The sequence below is a fragment of the Podarcis melisellensis genome (genome assembly GCF_964234715.1).
Source record: "Podarcis melisellensis genome assembly, chromosome: 6".
NCBI lineage: Eukaryota > Metazoa > Chordata > Lepidosauria > Squamata > Lacertidae > Podarcis > Podarcis melisellensis.
Genome location: NC_138538.1, coordinates 42,053,135 through 42,076,987, shown reverse-complemented (window position 1 = coordinate 42,076,987; position 23,853 = coordinate 42,053,135). Strand labels below are relative to the sequence as shown.

General features: G+C 46.9%; 1 protein-coding gene across 7 annotated transcripts in view; it reads left to right on the top strand.

The window, feature by feature from the left end:
• The first annotated feature begins 705 nt into the window (after window positions 1-705).
• The window catches only part of ATP2B4 (ATPase plasma membrane Ca2+ transporting 4), a 165,964-nt gene continuing 142,816 nt past the window's right edge, over window positions 706-23,853 (top strand). For 5 of the 7 annotated variants that reach the window (XM_081914550.1, XM_081914547.1, XM_081914553.1 and 2 more), the window contains exon 1: window positions 706-856. The gene's annotated coding sequence lies outside the window, so the exon portion shown is untranslated. Of the gene's footprint in view, window positions 857-1,102; window positions 1,314-1,578; window positions 1,736-23,853 lie in introns of those variants that run through there. The other 2 variants (XM_081914548.1, XM_081914549.1) reach the window with 2 other exon arrangements.

The following is a 23,853-nucleotide window of genomic DNA, read 5'->3' as shown; positions in this document are numbered from 1 at the left end:
CTACTCAGTCCTACTTACATAAGGCCATTAAAATTAATGCATATGAGCCAGTAAATGTCTATTAATTTCAAAGGGTCTGTTCCAACTAGGACCCATGGATATCTGGCTGATAGGTGCTCTATGGCAATCGGGTCAAAGTCTAGACGTCGCAGGTGGCTGATCTACTTTACGATGCGTGAGTACTGTACTTCTAAGAACCCCATCACTGTTTGCAAAGCCTTGCAGAAATAACAAAGTAGCTTTGCACCTTTGTGTTATGTTCTTGCGATCATTATATAGATATTTTGTTTACTGGTTAAGTTGGTCTGGGAGAAAGGAACATGGTGGGCGGAAAGAAAGCAGTCGCAGTCGAGAGATACTTTGTTCTAAAAGCTGCCTTTTCTTCCAAAGCAGCGGTGTTTAATAATTGCCTGTAGCAGCCTGCAATTAAAAAAAGAAAAAAAGTAAACCAGCCCGGCATCTCCGATTCTCCCCATTCCTCCCTAGTCCTCCATTGCTCCTGCTCAGAGTTTTATCTGTCTCCCTAAATGCAAGGAGGAACGGGGGGGGGGAGTCGCGCTCGCGAGCAAAAACCCTCCAGGGATCTTCAGGGAGCCGCATCTCCCTTCCTCCCCCTTAAAAAGCTCCGAGGCGTCCGGGCTTCGCCTGCTCCACCTTAAGAGAGTCCCTCCTCCTTTGGAGAAGGGCGGGCGGGGGGCGCGAGTCTGGCCGGGCTAGGCAATGGCGTTGCCATGACGAGCATTTTCTTAAGCTCGCGCCGCTCGGAGCAGGAGGGACTCGACTCGCAAAACGCTGGATTTAAAAAAGGGGCGAAGAGGCAGCGCGGAGACCGCGCCGAGGAGCCGCCTTCCCGCAGGTTGGTGTCTGCGCCCTAAGCGCGCCGCGTTGTCAGGATCCCCGCAGTCTGGACTTGGGGCCGTTTCCCGCCACTCCGGGGTGGATCCCGGCTCGCTCCAAACTTCGGGAAGAGCGAGAGACCGGCAGGATCCGGAATCGAGCTTCCCAGGGCTCTCCCCCACCCCACCCCTTTCAGATCTCCTCCTCCCTCCCTCCCTCCCTTGGAAATCCAGGGGGTTTTCCCAGTCTGGGAAAGGCGGGTTGGCTGGAGGCGGAGGAAAGGCAGCTGCGAAGCCGCCTTGGTCTCCGGCGCCGCGCAAAGCCGTCGCGGATCCGGGTGCGGACGCTGCGAGCAAGCCGAAGCCGCCACGCTTGGAGCGGCTGGGTGGGTTCTCGGGGGCCGGAGCCCGCCGCTCTCGGAAAGACACCCAGCGCGGCAATCTCGCCGCCTGCTTGCTTACAGACGGGCGCCCAAAGTAAGCCAGATCCTACGGATCTCTCCTTCTCCCGCTTTTTTGCGCTTCGCCCCCGGGGCCTGGCGAGGGGGGCGCCAGCCCTCCCCCCCCCGGCAGCCTGACTGGGGGAACAGGCAGAGGATGGAAAAGTGTTGCAAACATATTTTCCATGCCCGCTCGTGGTGCGCTCGGTCCGCAGGAAGCAAACTTGGGAGGAGGGAGGAGATGGAGCAGGAAGGCAGATTTGGGTGGGGCGGAGCGGAGCCGCCGCTTTGCATGAGAATCGCGAGGCGCCGGGAAGAGATCGGGCTCGGAAAGATCCTCCGTCTGGTCGGTTTCTCGCGCAGCCCCTAGGAAGCGCCGGGGTGGGAGAGTGTTTCAGAGTTGATTTTCATTTCTCCATTGAATTTCTACGCCGCCCTTCGTACAGAGATCACTGGGAGGTTCGTAATGCAAACCGGCTGCACAAAGTGCATAATAAAAGCAACAGTTTGTCCGCCTATAATTTAGCGATGGAAAATCCTTGAGGTCAGTTGTTTGGTTTTGCTGCCTTTTCTCTTAGGAGTGTGTTCTTGTGCGGGGCAACGGGGCGTTTGCGGAAATCCATTAACGATTATAGTCGGCGTCTTGTCTGCAGCTATAATAAAGCTGCGTGCCTGTTGATGGTGGGGTATTTTGTTTTGCTTACAACTGTAACATGGTTGCTCTGTGGGTTTGCTCATAGACTGCCTTAAAAAAAGAAGAGTGCGGAATATCTTGTTTCCCAGCCTTTTATCTCTCTCTTCCCCCGCGATGTTGAAACTGAACTTAGAAAAAGAGAGAAATCCTTCCACCACTACTCTGTTGCATGCAGAAATGTTGGCAGGCGCTGTAACCGCGCCTGACAGGCTTATCTTCCTGAATCGCCGTTTCAGGAATTCACCCCCAACATTACAACACTCCTCTGTTAGCAAAGGTGGTGGTTAGAGGCCGGGCGGGGGGGGGTGGGAGGCGCGGGAAGGAGGGCTGAATTCCTGAAGCAATTTCGCCCGTGTGAGGGGAGTGTGAGAGAAAGACTCATTCAACGGATCGCGGGGGCGCGGAAGGGGAGTAAAAGAAAACGAAAGTCTCGACCTCTTGGCCAATCCGTAGTAAAAGGCGCGCGGGGTTGAGCGGGCGCGCAGCCAGGGCAGCGCCTTCCTTGCACATGGGGCCCCGATCCCGCTCTCTTGGGGGTGTTCAGTATTTCTTTTTTAAAAAATGAAAAACTAGGGGAAGATGGCAAGCAAGTTAGCAAGCGCGAGGGGCGGTCTGTGCAGTTCAGATTGCCAGATCCGAACCTGTAGCCTTGCTTGCGTGGTGTGTTTGTGCAGCCTTCTGGGCTTTTAGCACAGTAACCTGATTATTTACCGGGTCGGGAGCACAATACTGGGTCTGTGTGTCACCGACGACGACCGTTTAGGCGTTTTAATTTGAAAACGGCGGCGTGGGGGGGGGCGGGTTGGCCGGGCCCCTCCTCGCTGCTTGGCTGGGCGGGGGCGCCTGCTTGGCGCTGACAAATGGACTGCTGGAAGCCAGACGGACGGATGCGGGAGGAGGAGGGAGAGCGGGGGAGCTCGAAAAATGCCATCTAATCGGTCGCCTCCGAGGGGCGCGGCAGGACGGGGAGAGCGTGCCCGGCCGCCCCCTCCTTCCCACCGCAGGTCCTCTTCCCGGCCCGCCCCGCCGAGGAGGGCTTTCTAAGGGTTTGGCAATGGGTGTTGCAAAGCGGGGCGCCCGGAGGAATGTTCTGCTTGCCACTGCGGAGATCGGCCGAGGAGGAGGGGGGGTGGGCTTCGTGCGGGGGAGCGGCGGAAGGAGACTCCCCGCCCACGCTGCGTGGGTGGGTCAAGGGCAGCAGGACCGGACGCCGGGTGGTTCTGGCGAGTCGGGAAGGGCTTGCGTTAGTGGGCATGCCAGAAGAAGCGGGGGGGGGGACATAAGTTGGGGGCCATGGCCGCATAGCGCGCCAGCAGGTGAGGTTCGGTGGGGGTGAGAGAAAGTAGGAGAAAGGGCACGCTTGTGTAACTTGTTCCGCTGCTTCGATGCACCCGTGCAGGCAGCGGAATGTGCCTTCCACACCCATCCCATGCCCCAAACCACGCTGGGCTGTCTCTCCGCCGCCGCCCCTTGTGTTGCTAGTGTGGCGGACGCGCGCGCACACACAGAGAGGAATTAACACTCACCTCTCCCCGCCGCACATTACTCAGAGTCGCATCGATTAGAAAATCCACGTCTCCCTTTAGAATGCGTTAAGGAGGGGGGAGCGGGGTAGGCAGGAGTGACATGACATTTTCCTACTCCTTAACTCCCCTAGTTGTGAGAGTTCTGTAGGAATCCGCGTTAAGCAATCTAGAAGAGGAGGGCGGGCGTGTGTTGTGGAGGAGGAAATGGAAGTGTGTGTGTGTAGTGTTTATATAGCAAAGCTTTTTATTTCCAAGTGGCGTTCTGCTTTCTGTGTCCCCCACGAAGCATGTTAGAGTCAATGTCCTCCCATCTTTCTTTATTCAAAGATTTGGGGAGGGGTCTTAGAGGCAGCAGCCACAAGTAACTATTGAAGAGAATTCCACCCCTCACCTCGCCCCAAAAGGTTTAAGGCTGCAATCCTTTGCACGTTTACCTGGAAGTAAATCCAATTCAGCTTATTAGGATTACTTCGTAGTACTCTTGCATAGGATCCTGGTGTGTGTGTGTGTGTGTTTGCATGGTGTTTTCCGCACTCCCCAGAGATCTCCCCTTTCTCTTCCTCTTCCCTCCCCCCTCCGAGCAGCTGACACCAGGGACTCCTCCTATGGGTAGCTGTGCAGAACCCCTGCAGTCTGTCACAGTTGGTAATCAGGACTGCCAAATGGCTGTAGCAGATGGAAGCACACCCTGTTCTCCCCCTCCCCAGTAGCGGCAAGGCAATCCTGTCTTGACTTTTTGCCAGTCTCCTGACAGGTGGTGGGGGGGGAAGCACAACCTCATTTGGGGGAAACTCCCATCTGCTAGTGAATTGTCGCTGGGGTAAAAATGGTTTTTGTTCCTCCTGTTGCCTCCCTTCCCATTTCCTTTCCGAGTGTATCTTGCTCGAGAGGAACCTCCACTAGGTGTTGCTGGCTTTCAGCATCCACCATCCCTGGTCATGCCAGCTTCAGCTGATGGGTGTTAGATCTGGAGAGCTGCAGGTTCCCCATCTGTGATCTCAGACCTGTGAGCTGCATTTACCATGCCTTAGGAGTGCCTGCCTTCAATAGAGCCCAGGGAAGAGAAGCGTTGCAGCATGATTTTGTTCAGCAGCTAAAAAAATAAAATAAATCTCTGCTTTCTCTAAAAGTGCAGGAAGAGGACTTTTTAGCTGTTTCTGTTGCCTGGTGTGAATTCAGGGTAACGGGCAGACATGGTGCTTTGCATGGCGTAGCTCAGCCCCACCTAACACCACTCACTGTGCAGGGAGGATAGAGGAGGGAAAGCAGTAATGTGTACACAATTCAAAAAGCTGCCTTTTGAGAGCCTCAGTCCTATTGTTGGTGTGTCCAGCCTCCAGACATCTTCCTTGCCCAGGCTTTCCTGTGCTCTTTTAACTGGAGTTTTCAGGCACTGAAGGAGCCTCTCGCAGGTTGCAATTCACATCATGGAACCACAGTCCTCTCCCAAAGTGGGGCAGTGATTCTATGGTAAACTTGGAGTGCAGTGGGGCAAGGCTAGAATAATGAAGGCTGTCGCAAGCCAGAGTGTGTGCAAATCTAGCCTTAGAATTAAATGAAGGCTATTACAAGTCAGAAAGTCAGAAAATCAGAATGGAGGTGCAGTGACAGAGCTGGGAGGAGAGCCAAGAAAGGGTTGATTAGCTGAAGCTGTTGAATACTCAGGTGTAGGATGCTGGTTGCCTTAAAGGCTTGGAGGGAACTTGGGGAGCTGAAGCTATTCTGCAATATGAAGGTCTAGTTGAGAAGTATGACTCAGGGCTGAATTGCAGCTCTCTATAGGGTAATGCTGCTTGATTTTCTTTTCAATGGGGTTTTGATGTGTTTCATTAATTTTACTTCCCTGTTTGCACCAGCCTGTCATATTAAGGGAGGGAGGGGGCAGAAACCCACAACATCGGGGTGAATCATACTCTAAGCCCCATCATCCACACACCTATGAATGTTTGTGGGGGGGGGGAGGGAATGATCTTTTACTATCTCTATGAAAGCGTTGGGTCTGAGCGTTGTTGAATATCTGGACTGAATCCCCACCACCTGCACAATATCTCCTAAATGTCATCTTGTTGTTTTCATTCACTATGCAAAACAGCAAAACAAACCCCTTCCGTGCGATGTTATTTTTAGACATAAGTAAAGGTGTGAAATAGCGAGCAGAAATGATTTGAGCAGTCTTCTGCAAAGCCACTTGTCAGCAAGCCAAGGGCAAGGAATCTCCCCACTCCCTGCAAGTTAGAATGCTCAGAGTACAGATGATTCTGGCTGCATTCAGATAGCAGTTTATTGCATTTTCCCAAAGCTTCCCCAAGTGTTAAATTCCACATTATATTTCAAACTTCCACATGGCATAAAAGCCACTTCCAAGAAATCTAATGGAACATAGCACATGTTTTGTGTAACATTTCCATGTTACTTGACTCCAGGAAAAAAAATACCTGTTTGCAGCCTCCATAATCCTCAGAATTGCAGGATTAAAGTGATAAAACTTGGGGCTCCATACTGGCGAACGGTTCTTTCCTGCTGTTATCATGAAGAACGGAAGCATGCATGTGCAAGAAGAGTGGGGGAATTGTTCAATGTTGTTGCCACACCAAACCAACTGGTTTTATTATTATTTAAATCTGTATGCCACTCTTCATTTGTAGATCCCAGGGTGGTTCACAACACAAAAATGCAAGATAACAAACACACACAAATAACAAAAACCAGAACAAATAACCCCTCTTCCCACAACACATTTAAAAGGGTATTGGAAGTTAATCAGCCTGGTTGAAGAGGAACATATTTGTCTAGCGTCTAAAGGTGTATAATGAAGGAGCCCCTGAACCTCCCTAGGGGTAGCATTCCACAAACTGCAGCCACTGCAGAAAAGGCCCGTTCTTGTGTTGCCACCCTGTCCACTCGTATCTCTAGAGTGATTTTGATAGTCAAGTTTTTTTCTGGCTATAATCCATCACCTTATAATGTTCTCCATCATCAAGCTGCCAACAGAAGACAGTCTGTTATGTTCCTTAGAAGGGCCTTGGATTATGATCTCGGGGTCCAGGTAGGTTCATATGGGGAGAGGCAGTCCTTGCTGGTATATTGGTCAAAAGGAACATTAGAAAATGGGACAGGAGCTCTAGCATCATAGCCAGGGAAACTAATGCAATACAGTGGTATCTCGGGTTAAGTACTTAATTCATTCCAGAGGTCCGTTCTTAACCTGAAACTGTTCTTAGCCTGAAGCACCACTTTAGCTAATGGGGCCTCCTGCTGCCGTGCCGCCAGAGCACTATTTCTGTTCTCAGCCTGAAGCAAAGTTCTTAACCCAAGGTACTATTTCTGGGTTAGCGGAGTCTGTAACCTGAAGTGCATGTAACCTGAAGTGTATGTAACCCACTGTATTCCCCACATCTGAATGCACCCTGTATGTTGCAGCCTGATCCCATGGATATTCATAGCCTAGCGTTTGAGCAAAACTAGCAGGAGCTGCAGTTCCTCAGTAGAAATGGAAAGGCATCTGCATAAGTATATCTTCTGCATCTAGTGCCTGCATGGAATATAACTTGTGGTTCCCTTGGTTTAGGTTTTATAGGTTGGGTTTGAAACACACCAGCCGCGCTATGGGTAGTGGGTCATTCTCTGAAGTATAAGATGGCTTTGAAGTTAGAACTCCTTAGTCCTCTGAAGAAAATACAATAGCAAGCTGTGTTTCCAGGACTGTGGAGTGTTGGTGAGCTGGGATTAACATTTTACTTCCCTCGGTTTTACACTTGAGCTTTGAAATTCACCCAGATAGCCTAGAGGGTAACACAAATGCCCTCTTTTTCTCTCTTCCAGGAGGGTGTGACATCCCTCCACAAAAGGGATTCCACCTCTGTTTGAAGAACTGGGGAAACTGCTCAGATCTCAAGTCTTCCCACTGCTTTGTGGGAAATCTGAGTTAAGCCGTCAAGGGAGCCAAGAACAAACGTAATGGTGCACTCTTTGCCTTGATCTGTGGCACAACAATAAGCTTCACTGTATGTTGCAATTCTATCTGTGTGAGAGAGATACCAAGCACTACAGTTTGGAAAACCTTTCTGTGAACCTTCTGTGTGCCAGTGGTGCAGCATGGAGTGTTTAGCTGGCCTCCTGTTTCAAATGCCATGCATACATTCACTTGACAAAGTTGGTTGTAGGGTGTCTGTCACTATGACATCAATTCACACATTTTTTGGGATAGTTAACTGGCTGGCTGTGCGAGGGTTGTAGAACATACACCAGCCACTGGTGTTTTCGTCTTGTTTGTATACAGTGGACGCTCGGGTTGTGAACGTGATCCGTGCGGGAGGCACGTTCGCAACCCACAGCGTTGTGTCTGCGCATGTGCGGGCTGCAATTCGGCGCTTCTGCACATGCGCAAAATGCAATTTTAGTGCTTCTGCACATGTGCGATTGCCGAAACTCAGAAGTATCCCATTCCAGTACTTCTGAGTTTCGGCGCATCCATAACACGAAAACATGCAACCTGAAGCATCTGTAATCCAAGGTATGACAGTACAGTCTGATATTAGCAAGGAGAAGGCACAATCCCTAATATGCCCCTTTTTTCTGTTGAATCATCAATTTCCCAATTTTCCCACAGAAAAGCATGTGCCTCATGAATGAGATGCAAAATGGCACAGGTACTGTTTTAGCGACTGACTTGGATGGAAGCCTTGCTTTATTCCTTATCCCATTCTTTCTCTTTAATTAGTGAAACATTTATTTTTAAAAACTATAGAGAAATAGCACCTCTTCACATGGGGTGCTTCCAGATGACCTGATTACTGAACATTTGGTTCTGATTGGTTTGTGGGGAGGTTAGAGAATGTTGTGTTGAAGCAAGTGTTACCCCACACACTCTAGCGCATTTCCCTCTCACAACCCTCATTGCAGAAAGTCCAGTCTTTTGGGAAAGCTAGCTTGTTGCACCAGCCCTCCCAGTCAACTAGAATTCTGCAACTGGGTCCCACCTGAAAATAGTGATAGTCTGGAAATGCCCGGAATGTCTTGTGGATTTTGTTTTCCTGAAGTAAAAAATTAATGTTGTGCACAGCTGAAGTTTGATCCTTCCCATCTCTTTTGGGGGGCAGGTGTTCAGAAGAGTGCCTCAAATGCATCACTTATTTTTGTTCTATGTATCCTATCCTTCCTTTTTATTCTATGTACCGGTATCCTATCCTTCCTTCAAGGACCTCAGACAAGCACTCCTCACCACAACCTTAAGATGGAATTGAGAGTGAACAATCTGACTGACTTGCCTGAGGAGCATCATAGCTAAGGGGCATTTGAATGAGGTTTCCACTTTGAAGCCCAGAAGTCTAGCTTCTGTATTATACTGAGGATGTGCAGCCAATAAAAAATACCTCCTATTTTAGAAAACTACTTCCATGGAGAGCATAGAAAATAGTCTTCTGCCAAGTCAGACCATTTTGATTCATCTAGCACAAATATGTTGTGAGAGTGACCGACCAGGATTTCAGGCTGGGGTCTTTTGCTACCTTATCAAAACAGTACCAGAAATTGAACCTGAACTTCTGCACAGGGGCAAACTTTAGTGAGGGCAAAATATGGCACACCCCCTACGTATTTATTATTTTCACAGTAATTCCTTTTGGAACAAAGTTTGTCAAAGAGCCCCCCCCTTTCATTGTACTCATGCTCTCAAGTACACAATTTTGACCCCTCAGCTTGGTGCCCTGTGTGGGAGAACTGTCCATACCACCCTAAACCTGGCACTGCTCTGCATGCAAAGGATGTACTTTATCGTGTGTCATGGAAGTGCATGATGATAAATAAATAATGGAACAACAGCAAAGGGAAAAATGACGTGCCAAAAAGTGTTGGCCTGTGCATGTATCTTAGAGTCCTTTGACATGGCTATGAAACTTTTTTGTAATTTTTGTTACACCACTGTTACAAGCTAGATTTTGTTTGTTTATTTATTTTAATTATATGTTTATTTATAAACTATACTTATATTTTAAAATATCCATCAAAATATGGTGCTATAATTAAACATAACATTATAATACAGAACTAGCATTGAGTCAAGTTGATTGTCTAAAATGCCTGGTGAAGCAAACATTTTCCGCAAGTGGTGTTGTTTTCTTTCTTCCTGTTTTTGTTTTTGTCAAACGTTGTTCATCCATGGTATCTAAAGGACCGGGGCAGATGGTCTAACCAAAGGTTGAAAGGCATGCCTTTACTTCTATTGATAACAGTAGCTGTGAACCCTCTTCAGGGGAGGGGCTCTCACTGTCCTGCTTGCTGTCTTGTCTCACTAAGTCTGTTGTTGGCTTGTTGAGGTTCAAGGATTTATCCTCTTTGTCACTGCACTTTCACTTGCCCCTGTAATAAATTTGGTGCCACTAAATATATCACATGACACTGTAACAAATTGGTTTTCTACCCTTCTAGCTGTGCTGGGTCAGATGCTTTCAGATATTTGTTGCAGTTCATAGATGAAATTTTCAAATAGAATGTAAATCATGACCCTACCTCACTGTTTCAGTAATAATAGCATACAGTTCATTATATAGTTGTTCTTCAAAAGATATATCGGTACTGCTTTTAAATGCAGAGGTCCTGGTTCTTTTGATTATGATTCATACATACTTCAGCAGGTAAGTGCATGTTTTGAGAATAACTGTTCCCCTGTTGACATTTTCACAGATCCTTTGGGATGCTAGTGTACCTCCCCCTGTCCCAGGGTCCTGCTCCGGTTTTTATGATGTCAGAAATAGCTGTGAAGCAGCCTTTAGTGAACTGCCCTGGGGCACTATAGGATGACAATGAAGCCATACAGAGTTTATCACCAATGCTGCTGCTAGGGAGGGCACTCAGATCAATTGGTCCACCCTCCTCCCTGCAGTTTGTTCTCATTTGCACTGAAGCTTCAGAATTGTTGCATCAACACCATTTGTGTGTGCAGTACCCAGTGCTGGATTTACATGTAAGCTAAACAAGCTGTAGCTTAGGGTCCCACTCTCTTAGGGCCCCCCCAAAAAATTTAAAGGAAAAAAACCTGGATGTACATTTCCAAAATATAAGATAAAAAACAAATAAAATAAAACCGACATATAGCAATAGTGTTTTGTAGGCTCCCTTGATGTAAGTAATGGGCCTTGCCTGCTAGCTTGCTCCCTAAAATATCACTGGTTTGCTCATTTCTATATGTAGGGTGCCTTACTTCTGCATGTGCAAATGGCTTTGGTTATCCATTAGGTCCATAAATTACCATATATTCAACACAAAAAACAGTGACAAATTGGTGTTGACAAAGGACAGCTGGACATATAAAGGGCCCCATTGCCTTCAGTAGCTTAGGGCCTCATCAAACCTAAATCCGGCCCTGGCAGTACCAAATTCTGATATGGCCACATACACGGTAGGGATAATTATTGGGGAGGGGACAGAAAAGTGTATGTTCAACTCTCAGAATGGTGTTGATTCTGGATATTTTAGCTGGGCTCCTCAAAAGGAGCCTTTGACCAAAGTTGGTTTCTTTCTGGTCTAAGCCTAGGCTGCTTTCAGAGGGATGCTAATGAATCACTATTCAAGTGCAATTGGCTTTCCACACTATGCAGAATATAGAACTTTTACTGTATGTTGATCCCACAAGATCCCCCCTCCCCCACATTGCTCCTGTGGGTGAAGAAGGGGAAGTTCCAATGCCCCTGAACAGCCATTTGGGGTTTCAAAATGAAATGAAAACCAATTGTTTATTTCACGCTAAGTACTTATTAATTTAAGCTTGATTGCACCTCTCTCTCTCTCTCTCTCTCTCTCTCTCTCTCTCTCTCTCTCACACACACACACACACACACACACACACACAAACAAAAACAACAACCCTAAAATCCCAGAATGTTTAATGTTTATTTTGAATTAGCAGTGTAGATTGGAAGTGTTTAATTTGCGGGGGGGGGGGGGGGGAGACATGCTGCTGGTGCCGACTGGAAAGGTTTCTGTCTTTTTAAAATGTGCATTATAGTGTTATAGTGCTATAACACTTTATAATGTAAGCAGGGTTTTGCTAATATTTTTATTTTTTAAAAAATAACTGGAAAGTAATTTTAGTGCTAATTCAAAGATTTTTTTTTTAAAACGTTGGCAGGGATATAAACTGGTGCCCACTATAGCAAAGGCTACAGTGAATATGTGACAGGTTTACCTGTCTTTGAAAAGATGGAGCAGCATCACTAAGGGCATAACGTGTCTAAACATTCTTCTCAAAATCAGATTTTCTGTTGTGAGAGGAGAGAAAAAGGAAGAAGCACTGGGAAAATACATGAGGGTTGAAAGTAAAAGAGTAGAGTACAATGTCATGTGGAACACCCCCCCCCCCAATGTATGTCATATCTATATCTATCTATGAATGAATGAATGAATGAATGAATGAATGAATGAACGAACAATACAAGGTGATGCCACACTAAATGCCCAGTATGGAAGCAGCCCTAAACTGCTACATTCTATACTTTGGGGAGGAATTTGCCCGCCAAGGTTAGATGATAAAGGGAGAGAGGTACGGTTTAGGAAGGGGTAGGCTTTGTCCAGCCTTAAGCTTCAGAGAGTGAGCACTTGTATATAGTATACCAACCCTCCGCTGCGCTCTTCCTCTGCCCTGAGTGGCCTCGCTTTAGTGGCCGAGGGAGCCAGCATGCAGCTTCCGGGTCATGTGGCCAGCTTGACTAAGCCACTTCTGGAGAACCAGAGCAGCACACGGAAACACCGTTTACCTTCCCGCCGGAGCGGTATCTATTTATCTACTTGCACTTTGACATGCTTTCGAACTGCTAGGTTGGCAGGAGCGGGGATTTGAACTGCCGACCTTCTGATTGGCAAGTCCTAGGCTCTGTGGTTTAACCCACAGTGCCACCTGCATCCCAATTTGACATAGTGTCTGTAATATAGACACAAACACTCTTCAGTACTGATGTTGATGTGACATTCTAGCCTATCAGATGATAAAAAGGTAAAGGTACCCCTGCCCGTACGGGCCAGTCTTGACAGACTCTGGGGTTGTGCGCCCATCTCACTCTATAGGCCGGGGGCCAGCGCTGTCCGGAGACACTTCCGGGTCACGTGGCCAGCGTGACATCGCTGCTCTGGTGAGCCAGAGCCGCACACGGAAACGCCGTTTACCTTCCCACTGATCACATGATACAAACATCCTTTTTCAGGCAGTTTATCTACTCAAAGGTTGGCTAAGCTGTGGGCTCCCATCCTCTTGAGCCAGCATGGCCACTGATAAGGACTGTTGTCAGTTACAGTGCAACAACATGTGTGGGGGCCACTGGTTAGCCTGCCTGGCCTACTCCACCCAAAACTGCAGCAATGTAGTGTAGATCAGGCATAGGCAAACTCGGCCCTCCAGATGTTTTGGGACTACAACTCTCATCATCCCTAGCTAACAGGACCAGTGGTCAGGGATGATGGGAGTTGTAGTCCCAAAACATCTGTAGTCCCAAAACATCTGGAGGGCCCGAGTTTGCTTATGCCTGATGTAGATGCTCAGAAGCACAGCATTACTACTGTGAAAAGGAATTTAGTTTTTTTTTATTGCTTTCACTCTGATGGGTGTGGTGGTGAGGTGATACTCAGAACCATCTGCTATGGTAACTGTGGTGTTCTGTATTCCCCAAGCGGGGCAGATGTTCTAACAAACTACACCCTCATTTTAAAATCAACCAATGTTCGGTGCTTCAAGCTCGGTTGATATAGATTGCTCATTCCTTTAAGGTGTCAGTTTGTGACCCAGTGCTGCAGTCATCCTTCCCACAGTTCTGCTGTGCACATCTACCAGTGGAATTTAGTTGTGGTGCAATAAGGTTAGATGCCTCTAGTTTCCCCTCTGTGGGGTTAACAGCAGCTTCAAGAGGGGGGTATTTGTCGGGGAAGAAGCACAGACAAGGGTTAAACATCCCCTTCTGCTGCACCACTGCTGTGATCAAATTTGTAGCCCCATATGACAGTGTCAAAGTAAACCCAAAACCATCAGGAGATCCATTATATCGGATCTGCCACATCATGTATAATTTGACTCTTAGTGCACAAGCCTTACATTCTGAGATTTTTTCTTTCAGGGAGTCTTGGCAAAGTTTGCCAGCTGATAACACTGCTTGCTGAGATGTTCCAGCTTTCATCCACCTCTTGTCTGATTGGTTGTAGTGGATATTTAATGGATGTGTCCCTGGAGAGTTACAGTAATACCTTATTGTTGTATTACTTCTTTCTTTTTGACAACAGTAGTCTATTACTCATTGCCACCTGACTGGGGTTGTTTCCAGGGCAGCATTTTTTCCTCCTCTGAAGAAATACCTGTGAAAAATGTTAGGTACACATATTTGGATTTCCGCATTCTAACTCAAATATTATTCTTGCATGGTTGGTGTTCTCTGGAAAGAAGATAATATGTCTGGACTAGTCCTCTGACCCAAGCCTTTCTAGGGGTTGATCATGGATTGTCACAGATGAATATTCAGGTTGCAAGAGCATTGGCTTTCAGAGCAATGGAGACTTATGCAACTTGATGAAAGCTTTTGGTATCTGTGCTTTTGTCAGAACAGAACAGAGGGGATGTATGGGTACAGCGATGGCACTGTTCAGGTGGCCATCTTGAGATGAAATGACAAGGTGTTTCAGGCTGCAGAGGTGAGCAGAAGGAGGTTTTTTAGTGGATAGGAAGAATTTACAGGCTGCCTGAGACTTTTGATCTGTTAAGTAGCATATCTCTGGTGGTGGCTAAGCATCAGTGTCCCATAGGGAGGCAGAGGGCATATGTGAGATAATCTGCACCCATAATAGTTTCATCCTTAATACTGCCTAATAATTAAATGCTTGTTCAGACCCTAAAGCAGGAGATTATATCTCCTCAGTCTGCAACAAAATTTATCAGGATTAACCACAGCGAGACTGGGCTGCTATTGCTTATTATCCCTGCAACACTGCTGCCCATATCTTTTTTCCCCTTCTTTTTTCTGCTTTCTGAACATCCACAGGTGATGTTCTGATCAGGTAGAGATGCCGTGTTCCAGCTGGTCATGGGAACTGACTTTGCCGCTGTCCCTTGCCAAGATTTTCCAAGGCTGAGCTAATAAAACATCTGACTTTGATGGTGGTTTAATTAGTTGCTTTTGGCTTTAATGTCAACGGATAACAAAGTTTCCATAGGCTTACAACCCTTCCCTATATTTTCCTTTTTTAATCTTCTTTCCTTTCTCTTGTTTCTGCTTGGAGGGGAAAAGAGAGAGGCACCGTCTGGCCTCTCGCTATGTGTAGTCTGAAGAAAAGAAGGTTCTGTGTGATGCCGGATTAAATTTTAATAATGTTGATGCTGCCTGAGGATGTCACAGCCCGTCGCTTCCATGAACCACGCATCCTGGCAGTGGGCAGCTGTATTATGACCCCCAGTTTGCAAGGAGGCCCACGAAGGCAAGAAAGGCAGTGTTGTTTGCCCAAGCTCATCTGACAGATCAGGGGGTGAGCCAGAGATGGAACACCAGCTGACCTTGGCATATCAGAGGGGCAGCCGAAATGACCTCATCTGAATATTTCAAGTCCCCAAATCCTAACCAGTTGTTATGATGTAGGGCAGGTCCTCCACGTTACAGAGGCCCGACTGATTCCATGCCGTAGGACACTCTTCCCACAGAGATTCTACAGGCATCCTCATGACTGAGTTTCAAGACATCTCTTGAAGACCCTTTTACAGTGGTACCTCAGGTTACATACTTCATGCATTCTGGAAGTCCATTCTTAACCTGAAGCACCACTTTAGCTAATGGGGCCTCCTGCTGCCTCCGCGCCGCCGGAGCACGATTTTTGTTCTCATCCTGAAGCAAAGTTCTTAACCTGAAGCACTATTTCTGGGTTAACGGAGTCTGTAACCTGAAGCGTTATGTAACCTAAAGCCTACGTAACCCGAGGCACCTGAGGTATACCAACAGGCTTATGTAGTGTGTCATGGTGGTTAGGGTGTCAGACCCAGGTTTGGGAAGCCAGGGTTCTAGTCCTAACGTGATCAGGAAGCTCACTGGGTGACTTTGGGCCAGTCACATTCTCCCAGCCCAACCCACCTCACAGGGTTGTTGCAAGGATTAAGTGGAACAGGGAGAGCTATATATGCCACAAGATAAGCCTGTCATTTTTATTATTGTATTTGTGGTATGTTATGTTTTATTGTACTGGTTGTTGTACACTGCCTCAATATTTTAAATAGGTTGGTATTAATAAAATTAAATGAGTGTTTTCCCATTGTCTTTGTTTCCCCACATTTGCCTTGGGAATTGAACTGATTCCAGGGGAGGAAAGGAAGTGCATGCCTGCTACTATACTTGGTTGCTTCAAGGGTGCACAGCCACAAAACACTGCTGGTCTTCAGCAAACTTAAAATGAGTGTCAGTACCAACAATGCGCTTGCGGCATTCCTCTGGAGCTTAAGAGACGTTTCTGTTCTTTCAGGTTAGGCATGAAGGCAGGCTTGCCTGGTGACCTTCAGTAAGAATCCCCTCCAGGTCAACTAGGAAAACAAGCTTCCAGTGAAACAAACCAAATAACTAGGGAAAAGAGTCATTAATTTTTTTTTTATTATGGTCTCATGTACCAGAAATGAATCACATAACTAGGCACTGGGAGGTGGGCCAGTAAAAATAAGTTTTGTGGACTTCACTGGAAAGCTGCTTGGGGGAGATGTGATTGTGCTATCAGTGCATTTCTATCCCACCTTTCCATTTCTGGTTGGAACACCCCAAATAATTTTAAACAATCAAATTTAAACTGGATTGGAAAATGCAGATGGGGGGCTGCAGATAAAATCAAAGGGAAGTGATACACAATACCCTGAGCAAAATGGTGTGTGATGTAGCAGTCAGATGGGTCATTTCCAAGCAGAGGCAGCATTAGAGCCCAACCTAGGTGTGACAGATCAATACTTGGTTCTCCTGGTGTCCTTAGCCCCCTTCATGTGTTTTTCATGTTCATGAGCACAAGGGGTGTGGGGCCCAGCCCCTGATGTCATGTGTTGCGCACTGAAGTCTGCAGCAGTGCAAATTTCCCCCATGCCATGGAAATCTATGGGTATCATGTTCTCTGTGTGTACATCTCACAGAAATCCACACATTGATCCAGTGCAGTCAGGGAAAGAGAAATAACTTGGGAGAAGAGCATCTTTGCATTCAGAAGGCCTCAGGTTCAATCCCTAGTATCTCCAGTTAGGGCTTCCCATATCTAAAACTTTGGAGAGCCACTGCCAGTCAGTGTAGCTATTGTTAAGCTGGCTGGACCAATGACCTGACGTTGTATAAGGTACCTTCCTAAGTTTACAACCCTGGAGGCAAGTCCAGCAGTGAAGCTCTACAGCCCCATGTACTTGTAGAGACCCCTTTATGTGAATAATACATGAAGGTCCCCCCCCCACTTATTTAAAAGCAGCTCCACACCCACACTTGGATTCAGGCAGTAGTACTGAGGGGGATGGGTTAACCCAAATCTCATGTATCATATCCTTTATTGGCATTGATTAGCCCTGCCCAAAGCTTCTGTTAGGGATACTGGATGGTGAAACAACAGATACAACAATATTTGCCTTCCTGGGCCAAATGGAAACTTCAGGGGCTGATTTTAATCAGAAAATTGGTGCCGCGGGAGACGTTAACCCTCCAATCCAAACCGGTAGGGCCCTTGAATATTATTAAGACTTTTAACAACGCATGAGAGATCCTGTTTGACAGATCTCCTGCATTGCATGTCTGTTTTGGCCCTTATATAGGAAGGATGGAGGGCACTGACTGAAGCTGTAAGGCCCTTATATAGTCTGAGTGTGTCTTAAAGAATGAAGGCATCGGCTGCCAAGACTTCTGTCACCGCATAAATGCAGTCATTGAAGATTGTTTGAAGATTGTGGATCAGCAGCCAGGATCTCCTTGAAGTCTTGATATCTCGGTGCTTTTCCCTAGCTTTGAAGCTGAATTACTGCACTACAGTGAGCAAGTCACTTACCTCTCGGTGCCCTCAAAGCCCAGACTCCCCGCCCCATCTCGCCCTTTATCTGTGTGCACTGAATAAATTCTTCAGAGCAGGGACTGCTTTTCAGCTGATGTATGCACAGTGCCATAAAACAAGTCATTAATTAGAAATTATGTATTTTGCAGCTGTGTACACTACCGCATTGGGTTTAACAAATCGCAGCACTTCAGAATGGAGGCAAAGCTCTGTTTGTTCTGAGAATTAATCCCTGCTATTGTGAGAAATAATAGGGCAGTTTTGAATAAGAGCATCTTCTCAGGCTCGCCCCACATGCCTGCCGGGAACAAGGGGTTCTAGCAGCTTGCCAGACCACCTCTTGGGCTGCTCTTACGCAGGAGCACTGTGGATGGGCAGGCTGGTAGAAATGGGTTGTGGGCCTTTGAGGACTTCCACGCAAGTCTTGATGAACAAGGCAGAGCCCATTTTGACATGTTGCTGTGTGGCATGTGGCATGCAAGATGATGTCCTGGTCTGGTCTGATGCCGGATCCCATGGAGAAGGCAGGGCAAGAGCAAAGGCCGTTTAAGCTTTTGTCACCAGATGACCTCTAAGCTCCACCCTGTCAAGGAGAACTTCAGAGCCTTAAAAGCCCAACCCCTGGTCTGAAGACAGGCACTCCTCCCTCATTCCATAACCTCCCTCCTGGTGCACTCCCTGCATTTTGCGCTCTGGTTTCTGTTACGGTGTTCCGTTACGCCAGAAGTGGTTTAGTCATGCTGGCCACATGACCCGTAAAGCTGTCTGTGGACAAACACTGGCTCCCTCGGCCTGAAAGCGAGATGAGCACCCCACCCCACAGTCGCCTTTGACTGGACTTAACTGTCAAGGGATCCTTTGCCTTTACACTCCCTATATTGCTGGACTGGTGAAGTGTGATGGGAGGCATCTGGTTCTTTGGAAGAAGGCACCCATGAGGGTCTGGGCTCTGGTCCTGGAGGGTACTTTGGGGTCTTCTGTTAGCCAGTCTCAGTCATAGTTGTCCCCTGATCTCCAGCTATCTGCTTAGAGCCCTGAACTTTATCTAGCTCCTCAGCTGAAGCCTCTACAGCCTCCAACTTTGTGTCTGAATTGCTTCTGAATTCAGGGATCATGATACCTGCTGGCGCTCATGTAGGATGTAAAGTGAGAGAGTCTTGGATTTCACCTTCTAGCAGCATGGTGCCCACTTTTCCCATGGTGCAATTTCCCCATTGCAGGGACGTATGTGTGAATCCTGGCTGTTCAAGACCAGTTGGGACATAGGAAAGAGCCTTCTCTGTGGCTGCACCTGAAAGGTGGAACTCGGGTGGTCCATATTGACCTTCTGCCTATTAATCAATAATTTTTTTAAAATTCTGGCAGGCATTTGGCCTACCAGCTTGATCAGCTTTTAGCAGCATGTCTCTTTGTTTTAGGCTGCTTGTTTGTGTTGCTCCCAGTAGCATACAAGGTGATGAGATAGCGGCACACTCCTGTTTGCTGGAAAGGAGAATGGGGGGCGAGGTGGTGGGGAGGTTGGTGCAGTGCAAACACACTGAAAGAGCTAACCTGGAGTTCCTGTTGGTGGGTTTGCACCATGCCAGCCACCCAGCTGCATCACCAGTCGCCCACTCCTTCACGGGAATCAGCAGGCAACTCAGCTGTGAGGAGGTCAGGTGAATGGTGCTGCCACACCATGCTGGCTGTTACTGGGAGCAGCATATACAATAACCTAATATGCTCTGCTAAAATGTCATCAACCCAGCAGGCTAAATGCTTGACAGGCGGTATAGAAATGAAATAAACAAATAAAATAAAAAATTTTTTTAAAAAATGCCTTGCCTACTGCCTGCTCCTGTTTTCTTGCTTTTGCTGTAGTTATTGTATTCTGAACAGCTCCTGTGGTGGTTGTTACCCCTTTCTTCATATTGCAAATACAGTGGTTCCTCGGGGTGAAAACGGGATCCATTCTGGAGCCCCATTTGCATCTTGAATAGAACGTAAGATGTGACTGCATGTCTGCGCGTGCACGGGTCGTGTTTTGCCACTTCCGCCCATGCACGTGACGTCATTTTTAGCGCCTGCATGTGCGCAGTGGCGAAACCTGGAAGTAACATGCTTTGTTACTTCCGGGTTGCCACGGAGCGTAACTTGAAAACGCTCAACCTGAAGCACATTCAACCCAAGGTATGACTGTATGCTAGGAGGGCAGGATATAAATCTGCTTTAACAGTGGCTGTAAGGGGTGACTCAGCTGGATGGGTGGGGTATGGATAATAAAATTATTCTTATTCTTATTAAGTACATAAAATAAAAAGCCACATGGGCTATGCATATCTTCTCTGAGCATTCCTGCTGGAGTGACGGGTGGGGGAAAATCCCATGTGATTGACCACACCCGTGTGACTTCTTCACTCTCACCCCAGCAGCTGTGGAGAATGATTTCTTAGGGAAGCAGTCCCTTGCTGTGTTGTGGGATGTGCACATGGAGGGGGACCTAAATTCTGTGACACCCAGAGGTGACATCCTGACCAGTCCTTCCTTGTGACTAGATTACCTTTTCCTCGTCTGAATGTTTAGGAAACAGTGCTGTCTCCTCTTCACCCGTCCTCCCATCTTCCTTTTTTTGTTATGCTTTTTAAGGTGGAGAGAGCAAAGGTGCTTTTGCCCTTCCAGGCAGAGGACAAACATCCCACTTCAGCCCCACCAGTCTTATCAAAACTATCTTTCTGCGTGGCTGTATCTCCCCCCCCCCCCCGGCTCACCCACCATTGCCGTCTGCCAGTTAGGCTTGGTTGTGGAAACTGTGACGTTCACAGTATGCTTATTAAAAGGCAGAATGATAGCAGCTGTCAGGAATGGTAAGGAGCTTTTTGAATTCTTAATCTATGAGATGCTTTTATATCCCCCCCCCCCCCCATCTTCTCTTTTAGGCTTGTCATCCTTTTAAAGAGAGACCAGGACAGATTTTTTTTTTTACTGGTGTTTAAAAAAAGAGCACCTCCAGCCTCCACTGATGTGATCTTAGTGATGAGATGTGCACAGTGTGCGTTCTCCTTGAAGTGCTCTTTGTAACTCAACCCAGGCTTGCTTTGCTGTTGTTGGTTATTTGTATTTATTATATAGACCAGAGGGCCTTGGTGCTGTGCAAAGTCACAAGGGAGGGAGGGAATTCTTGTCTGTCAGTGCAGATCTAAGTAGATAACCGGTGAGAAGGAAGGTGGCTTCTTGTCCCTGTTTTACATATGGTACATTTGTGAGGGAGAATGCGAGGCAGGCGGGCAGGCTAAATGACCTTTCCAAAGTCTGATGGAATTGCTGATAGGGCAGGTACTGAATCGTAAGTATTTCAGTCATCCTGACGGATCATCGATAGAAGGCATTTATTGTTTGCCTTTGTGGGTAGAAGAGCAACAGGCTTCCAAGAAGGTAGGCACAGAGGTCACAAGGGTAGCTTGAGCACAGCCAGGGATCTGCTCACATCAACATCCACCCTGAGATTAAATTTGCGGGTCCCAGGGCAGGTGTGTCTGTGTGTCAAAAAATCTAATAGTTGTTGCAGGTCTTCTTTTTCATATGGACCCTCTGAAGTGGGAGGGAAATCTGCATGGGACAGTGAGCAGTGGCATAATAATGGCATTATTTTCATCACACTACTGTTCATGCTATTATTAGGCTCCATTGAAAAATGACAAAGAAGGGAGCAAAGTTTCCAGCTTGTCACTCCCTTCTGATGGACTTAAATGCTTGCTCAACCCTTTGTGACTTTGCAGTTGGTCCTAACAAATATATTAATTAAGCTACTGATTTACGACCTCAGTTTCTGCTTGGTTTCTACATGTTGAGAAGATGATTTGGAGTCTGAAGAGAGTTGAAGTGGAGTTTGGCAGGCCCTGGTTTGAACTCACTCCCTCTCACGGCTTTCCCCCACCCCACCCTGAAACTCTGGGCCTTTTAGCCTTGTCAAGGTATTTGTGAAGGTGCTGACATAGAACTGCCATCGCCGGGTTTCTGTGTGCAGCAAGCCATAACAGTTGCGAGAACCAAAGCTACAGGGAACCAGGCAGAGGGCCTTCTCGGTAGTGGCGCCTGACCTGTGGAATGCCCTCCCATCAGATGTCAAAGAGATAAACAACTACCTGACATTCAGAAGACATCTGAAGGCAGCTCTGTTCAGGGAAGTTTTTAATGTGTGATATTTTAATATATTTTTAATCTTTGTTGGAAGCCATCCACAGTGGCTGGGGAAACCCAGCCAGATGGGTGGGGTACAAATAATAAATTATTATCATTATGATTATTATTATAACAGTTGAACAGGTCTGAAATGGGTTTGAATTTGCAAACCTCCAAGAGTGAGAACAGAATACATCGGGGCTCCTTCAGCTTGCCAGTTCAAATCTTTCCCTTGTCATTACTCACTTAGAGCCAGTTATCTTTTGGCAGGAGGAAAACGGAAGTGAAATGAGCCTGGTGGTTGTTGACCACTTGTCAGGGGAACTCCTGGCTTGTTGCAGAGGGCAAAAAGCCTTTGAAGACAGAATTAACCTCTCACCATGGAGTGGGGGTCATCATACACTCTGCTGAGTGGGTGGTTTATTTGTTGATTAGGAGAGGGGATTTCAGCAGGTGTAGCTGTTTGTTTCTTTTCTCCTGGCCATCCAAACTAGTAAGGAGACTCCAAGTGGGCTGCTTAACCAACTCAAAGTCTTAACTGTTTCATAGGATTGTAGTCTGCAGTCGCAACAGAGTTCAGTCCACAATGCCATTCCCCCTCCCACCCACACCCCACACCTCATGTCACATGAGCTGAATAGGTAAATGTGTACAGGACTGCCGCCTAAAATGCTTTCTATGGCTGCCCTGGACTAGCAGTCAAGTTTGTGAGATCTGACAGCTAAAGATGGAAAATATGATGTCAGGACAAGGGTGCTTAATAGCAACTACTTAGTTACAGTGGCTCCAAAGGATGGTGCCACAAGAAAGGAAGTATGTACAGAATGACACTGTTATCAAACCTCTTTCTGTTTTCTTGGGTCTCCTGCAATATTTGCGATAAAGCCTGGATGGATTTTGATGGTATGGCAGAAGCAATAGGAGGTCCTAAATGTGTTCAGGACTGCAGCCATTGGCTTCAATTTCTGCAGACTTACCTGCTGGTAACCTTCACTGAACACAGAGGAATTTATTCTTGAGTAAGCATACATAGTGCTGTTGCATATGCATAAGAGTTCTGCACAGAGCTGTAGTAGAGTTCGTCATACTCTGAGTTGTAAAACTAATATTGAATTTTTTGAAGCTGGGCAGTGATTTAAAACATTCCCTAGTGACAACATACAGCATAGCTTGGAGAGGTCGCAGGAATGTGCTGTGTTCCATATTAGTCAGCTCTACAGGGCAATGGATGTGCAAAGTGAATTTGAGTGCAGCTCTATGATACACTGTACAAGATTTTTGTTTTTGTTTTTTATCGCTTGAACTTTCCCTTTTGGGTTAGAAAACTGTTGTGTTGTACTGTAAGGTCTGCAAGGAGACTGCTACAAATGTTAGCTGAACAAATTTGTTCATATGCTGAATACACTGCCCGCCCTTCTCTGGTTTTGCAGTACACTTCTGTGCATCTGTGGGCGACTCATTTCCTCCTTCTTCCTAGTTGCCAGGACTAACACCACATGGGATTATTTTTTTGATCCATTCATTTGTACTTGCCCATGCGGTGTGGGAAGCCATTGAAGGACCGAAGCAGATTGTTTGATACATACTCACGGAGGAGATAGTTGCTGGTGATTAAGATGGGTTATATATTCTCTTGGAAATGTTATACTGTTTGCTGGTACTTTGAACTCAACGATGAATGAGCTCATTGACAAATGGAAGTGAAACATTTTGTTGGAATGTTTTGCCAGTATTCTATGCCTGCCTATTTTCACTACTGTCAGCTGCTTCCAAAATAAGGTGACAAAAGTGTGAGTCAACATTAGAAGAAAAGGACCCTATTGCCATCAAGAGAGGAAAGTATATTTGGTTGCAGATGCTTAATGTTTTCCAAACAAAAATTCCTCATTATCTCTTTGCCAAATCTCTTGCCAAAAAGTGGGCTTCAAGGTATTGCCTGGGGTGTTGGCACCTGCATAAGTCATTTCCATGGCCCGGTGTTTATGGCTAATTTCTCCCTCTGACATCCCTAAATGTAAGAAGTGACACCTTGTGGCCCACATGGTTTGGATTTGGATTAAGTTTCTGGAAATGGGAGGCTGCAGGCGGCATCATGGAGAGCAATAGTTCCCAGCTTTTATTTTTACTTAGGGGATTCTGGACTTGCCAGTCAGCCCTACACCTGACCCTCAAGTATGACCCATCCA